This window comes from Clupea harengus, chromosome 11 (assembly GCF_900700415.2).
Source record: "Clupea harengus chromosome 11, Ch_v2.0.2, whole genome shotgun sequence".
NCBI classification, from domain to species: Eukaryota; Metazoa; Chordata; class Actinopteri; order Clupeiformes; family Clupeidae; genus Clupea; species Clupea harengus.
Genome location: NC_045162.1, coordinates 8,607,735 through 8,613,369, shown reverse-complemented (window position 1 = coordinate 8,613,369; position 5,635 = coordinate 8,607,735). Strand labels below are relative to the sequence as shown.

Here is a 5,635-nt window from a genome sequence, read left to right as displayed (position 1 = left end):
TATAGCCACAGTGTGGAATGTTTTTGGTTATGTTTATGGGAAGTTGTTGTTCTCTTTGGTATGCTCATACTGGTATTGTGAAATTTGGTATGCTCATACTTGGCGTCCTTCTTTGGATGCACGCCATATTTTGTAGGGGATTCTGTAACTGACATATTTCAAATTTGGTATGCTTATACTTGCCCTAAATCTCCTAAAGATCCATTTGGCTTGCTCAACAAAATGGTTACCTATGGCCAATCTAAATTCAGCAGCTAGTACATGCTTGTGTGAATGGCCAATCGTAATGGAATTTTGTATGCTCATTAATAATGGCACATATAAGCTATTTACCCATTTTCAAACAAATCATCCATAAGATGTCGCTACAACGAGTTACACCATGATTTCCTCTGTTACTCTGACATGTATTCATTTTGACTTTAAATCCAAATCCATTTACAAAATCATTCATTCTTACCTGTTCTATGTAATCTGGTAAATGTTCTGCCCTCTGGTGGATTGTCTGTGCACTGTAGGCAGTAGTGGGCCTTTGAATGGCTGCCTTCATGTAGTGACACTCAAGTATTTGGCAGGGAAATCTTTGGCAATTTTTGCATTTATGTTGCTTATATTTCATACTTTATAGTAAAATCTTTTTGAAAATGTAAGTACCAGATATGATACAGCAGGTATTTAAGGTAAATATAGCAAGTGTTTAAGGGAATTCATCTGTTTATCCCTTCATTGTCTTTGTATTACAATTCATGATTCTGACAGAAAGATAATATCTCAGCGACTCTTTGATGACACAAAACTTGGTAAATGGACTCAGGATCCTGAGGTGGTGCAAAAATGTTTGACCACTCAGGGGCACTGTAATAAGCAAAAACATTATATTTATTTTTTGCCTATGACAAGACAAAATGAAAAAGGTTGTGAAAAGGTTCCTGTTTGAATAACAAAACAACCAAACCACATGAAATATTCCAAAAGTTTCCAAATGCGATGAAAAATATTAGTTTTTGTTAATTGCCAAAAAGGCCTGATGTATCAAATATGATACAAAGAAATGTCACATAAATAAATAACTTGTTTGTTTGTATGTTTTTTTCTTTTTTGTATTTTGTCAAAAGGTCCAATAAACACACACATACAATTACCTTACCTGCTTGGATCGGTGTCTGCCTTTCTAATTGCTTTGGTAAAAGTACATGCCTACTGATTAAATGTCATTGTTTCTGCTACTGCTTATTTGAGATGTGTGTTAGGCCTACACTATCCCATCCCAGATGACTATCCCATGTCTGTTTGTTTAGGTGCTAATGCCACTAATGATGTTAGGGGTCATGCATCTCCATCCTCTCCTGTCTTATGGTACTTTTTCTTTCCTTTCTCTTGTCTCTCCTGTCCTCTCTTTCTTTCCTCCTCTCCTCTAACCTTCTCCATCTCCATCTCAGGTCGTCAGGTCGGTCCCTGCTAATTAGGGGCCAGCTCATTTGGAGGTGTCGTTTGCACATAAGGGCCGCTGCATCATGAAATAGTGATGAGAGGGATGACAGCCTACTCATAGAGGGAAAGCACACACATGCTCAAAGTCTTGCACTCACATGCGTCCCGCCTAAACACGCACACACATACATACATGCACCGACTTACACACATACATACACACACACACACCAGCCTTCACAAACACACACACACACACACACAGCCCCATCCGAACACAAACACAAACACACACACATGCACTCACTTGCATACATACACATCCCAATGCACACACATACACAGAACAGACAAAACCAACATGCTCATATGCCCACCCGAAGAAGCACGCAAACACACACTGATCTAAACAAAGTCACAAATGCACCCACCTCAACAAATTCACACGCACACACACACTGTCACGCATCAGTGTAAACACACATCCAATCACACACCACTGTGGGCTACACACGCATACACACACAGACTGGCACACATCTCGATGCGCACACAAACTGTGTGGAAACACTGCGGACACACGTATGGACACAGTGTCACGCATGCATGCTAACATGGTCACACACTCCCATGCTGTTGCCAGCTCGTGTCTAGCACTGCTGCCAGCGAGTGATGAAATGGAATAGTTTCGGTGGTGCCAAGTTTTACAACCTTCCCTTGCCGTCCTCTCTCCTAATTAGGTTAATACCATAGTGGAGTACTAATTGACAGGAGGCGGAGGGGTTGGGGTATTGTATGATCACATTTGAATGTCTGTGTGTGTGTGTGTGTGTGTGTGTGTGTGTGTGTGTGTGTGTGTGTGTGTGTTCGTCTGAGTGTGTGTACACGTACATTTACTTTTGAGAGTTTTTTCCAGGTGTGATATATTGTGTGATACGTATCATGAAAGGGAATAATTTAGGGCTACCACATTCCTTCTTTCTACTTTGCTCTGGCACCAGAACATAATCCATAGCGTCACTAAATCCCCATAATGAATTTTCTTGTATTGTGTTGTGTTTGTAGGTGTGTGTATGTTCATGTACCTTTGCATGTTTGCATGTGTGTACATCTGCAACCGCGTGTGTGTGAGTGTGTGTGTGTGTGTTAGCGTGTGTGCGCATGCGCGTGTGTGTGTGTGTTCATGTACCTTTGCATGTTTGCATGTTTGCATGTGTGTACATCTGCAATTGTGTTTGTGTGAGTGTGTGTGTGTGTGTGCGTGTGTGTGTGTGTGTGTGTGTGTGTTAGCTTGTGTGAGCATGCGCGTGTGTGTGTGTGTCCCTGAAGTGCCCCTGTATTTTCTTTCTGTCTGCCGTTCACCATCTCCCTATGGATTAGTCGGTGAAATGTCAGTGGAAGGAAATCCAAATCACTCCATCAATTATTTGTAACTGACTAATATTTGATGCAGGCGTGCCAGTGTGCCAAAATAGTTCATACTCACTGTGTGGTCATACAGGGTGTGTGTGTGTGTGTGTGTGTGTGTGTGTGTGTGTGTGTGCATGTTTGTCTAGAGGTGGGTACGTCAGAGGCACTAGATGCACCAACATGTGTATTCTTTCGAAAGAGAGAAACAAGAATGAGAGAAATAATGAATGTAAGACAGACAGAAAGAAAGAAATAAGGACATCAAGATGAAACGAAAGAAACAAAAAAAGAAAGAAAGTAAGTAAGAAAGACTAGCAGACAGATAGTAGGCCATCCCTCTGGTAACCCAAGCCTTTGGCCTTCTGCTGGATTGAAGGGGTAGGGTTTCCGTCAAAGATCAGAAGTTCCATTGTGTTTTCAGCACAGTCTCTCTCTCTCTCTCTCTCTCTCCTCTCCTCTCTCTCTCCCTCCTCTCCTCTACCCCTCTCCTTTTCCCTCCTGTATACTCTTTAGCCATTCTAACATCATCCCTCTCTCCCTATCACTTGTTTTAGAGTGCAGTCTTTCCTTACCTGTCCCAGTTCTGAGGCGTGCCTTTCGGATGCTAACTGTTTGCGTTCTGTCCTGAGACTTGGCTCTTTCTCTCATGGCATCTTAAGACTTGGAAGAGGGGAACTTGTCACTTAGCTGTTGTATTATAATGCGCTTTCTTATATAAGTACAGTACATCAAAGGGAAATCATCACTGAATCTACGCTAATGTCAAGGCATTACATATGTTTATACTGTATCATATGAAAACTGAATGTAAAAACTTAATGTCTCCTTCCTTCCTCATTCAACAGTCTAGTTATTCCTTCATCTCTGGGCCACCTCTTACTCTCTGCTCTCCTTCTCTCTGTTAGACGTGGAAAGGGCCATTCGTACAGTGGTGCACACCTTTGAGAGAACTGCCGGGAGGGATTGCCTTATTGGAAGGGCCGAATTCCGTAACCTGATTCAGAATGATCTTGGACACTGCCTGACTGTGAGAGCCCCCCCCCCCCCACACACACACACACACACACACACGCGCACACACACACACACACACACACACACACACACACACACACACACACACACACACACACACACACACACACACATCCCTTTCATCCCATTCATTCAGCTGCCTCTTCATTCACCCCCGTCACACAGACACACACTTTCCCACAACCACCCCCCAGAACACCATGGCACAAATAAGTCTATACAATGCATATAACTTGTTATAAATGAATACTTTAATACCACCACACAATGCTACTACCGATTATTTAATAGAGCTTTATGTATACGACATATGAGGATATGTTTTAAATATGCACAACTGGATTATTTAATAGAGCTTTATGTATACGACATATGAGGACATGTTTTAAATATGCACAACTGGATTATTTAATAGAGCTTTATGTATACGACATATGAGGACATGTTTTAAATATGCACAACTGGATTATTTAATAGAGCTTTATGTATACGACATATGAGGACATGTTTTAAATATGCACAACTGGATTATTTAATAGAGCTTTATGTATACGACATATGAGGACATGTTTTAAATATGCACAACTGGATTATTTAATAGAGCTTTATGTATACGACATATGAGGACATGTTTTAAATATGCACAACTGGATTATTTAATAGAGCTTTATGTATACGACATATGAGGACATGTTTTAAATATGCACAACTGGATTATTTAATAGAGCTTTATGTATACGACATATGAGGACATGTTTTAAATATGCACAACTGGATTATTTAATAGAGCTTTATGCATACGACATATGAGGACATGTTTTAAATATGCACAACTGGATTATTTAATAGAGCTTTATGTATACGACATATGAGGACATGTTTTAAATATGCACAACTGGATTATTTAATAGAGCTTTATGCATACGACATATGAGGACATGTTTTAAATATGCACAACTGGATTATTTAACCCCCCACTTTCTTTCTTTTTTCTTTTTCTTTCTCTCTTTCTTTCCTCCTTGATTTCCCTACACACAGGATACAGAGAAAAAGAAAGAAGTGGACAAATTCAGGCGCAAGGTGGATAGTAACAGAGACGGGAAGATCGACTACGGCGAGTACCTGGAGCTAATTCACGTGATAGCCTCAGCAGTGAGCAGACACAGGTGTAACCAGTAGACTCCTCAACTTCAGGCCTCAAACCGTTAAAAAGGATGCAATTGACATGTGTTGACGTGACATGATGTCTGTAAAAACAGCTAGAAAATACATTAAAAGTATCAATAATAAGTCAATAAACTTGTTGGTCATTGGTTTGTGATTCATTTCCAGTTTCATCAGTTCATCCATTATGTTAAAGTATGAATTTAAAGTATTATTTAAAGTATCAATATAATGCAATTCAAAGTCCTCTCTGGTCATTCTTTTCCTTCTCATAAGATAAGGTAAGGTAACATGAGAGAAGAGAAGAGAAGAGAAGACAAGACAAGACAGGACAAGACCAGACAAGACAAGACAAGACAAGACAAGACAAGACAAGACAAGACAAGACCAGACAAGACAGGACAAGACAAGAGAAAAGAACACAAGACAAGACGGGAGAAGAGAAGAGAAGAGAAGAGAAGACAACCTAGCAAATCAAGCTACTTTATTGGTCCCTCAGTGGGAAACGTAGGTGTTCCAGCACCCCGACCAAGACAGACACAGATAAAGAGAAGTAGGTGAAGAGTAACACAAGTACATTTAAGGTTCAGTATTA

General features: G+C 40.4%; 1 long non-coding RNA gene across 1 annotated transcript; it reads left to right on the top strand.

Moving 5' to 3' along the window:
• The first annotated feature begins 3,625 nt into the window (after positions 1-3,625).
• Positions 3,626-5,175, top strand: LOC116222481. The gene is made up of 2 exons (XR_004164688.2): positions 3,626-3,868; positions 4,915-5,175. It is a non-coding gene; the product is annotated as an uncharacterized LOC116222481 (long non-coding RNA).
• The last annotated feature ends 460 nt before the right edge of the window (positions 5,176-5,635 follow it).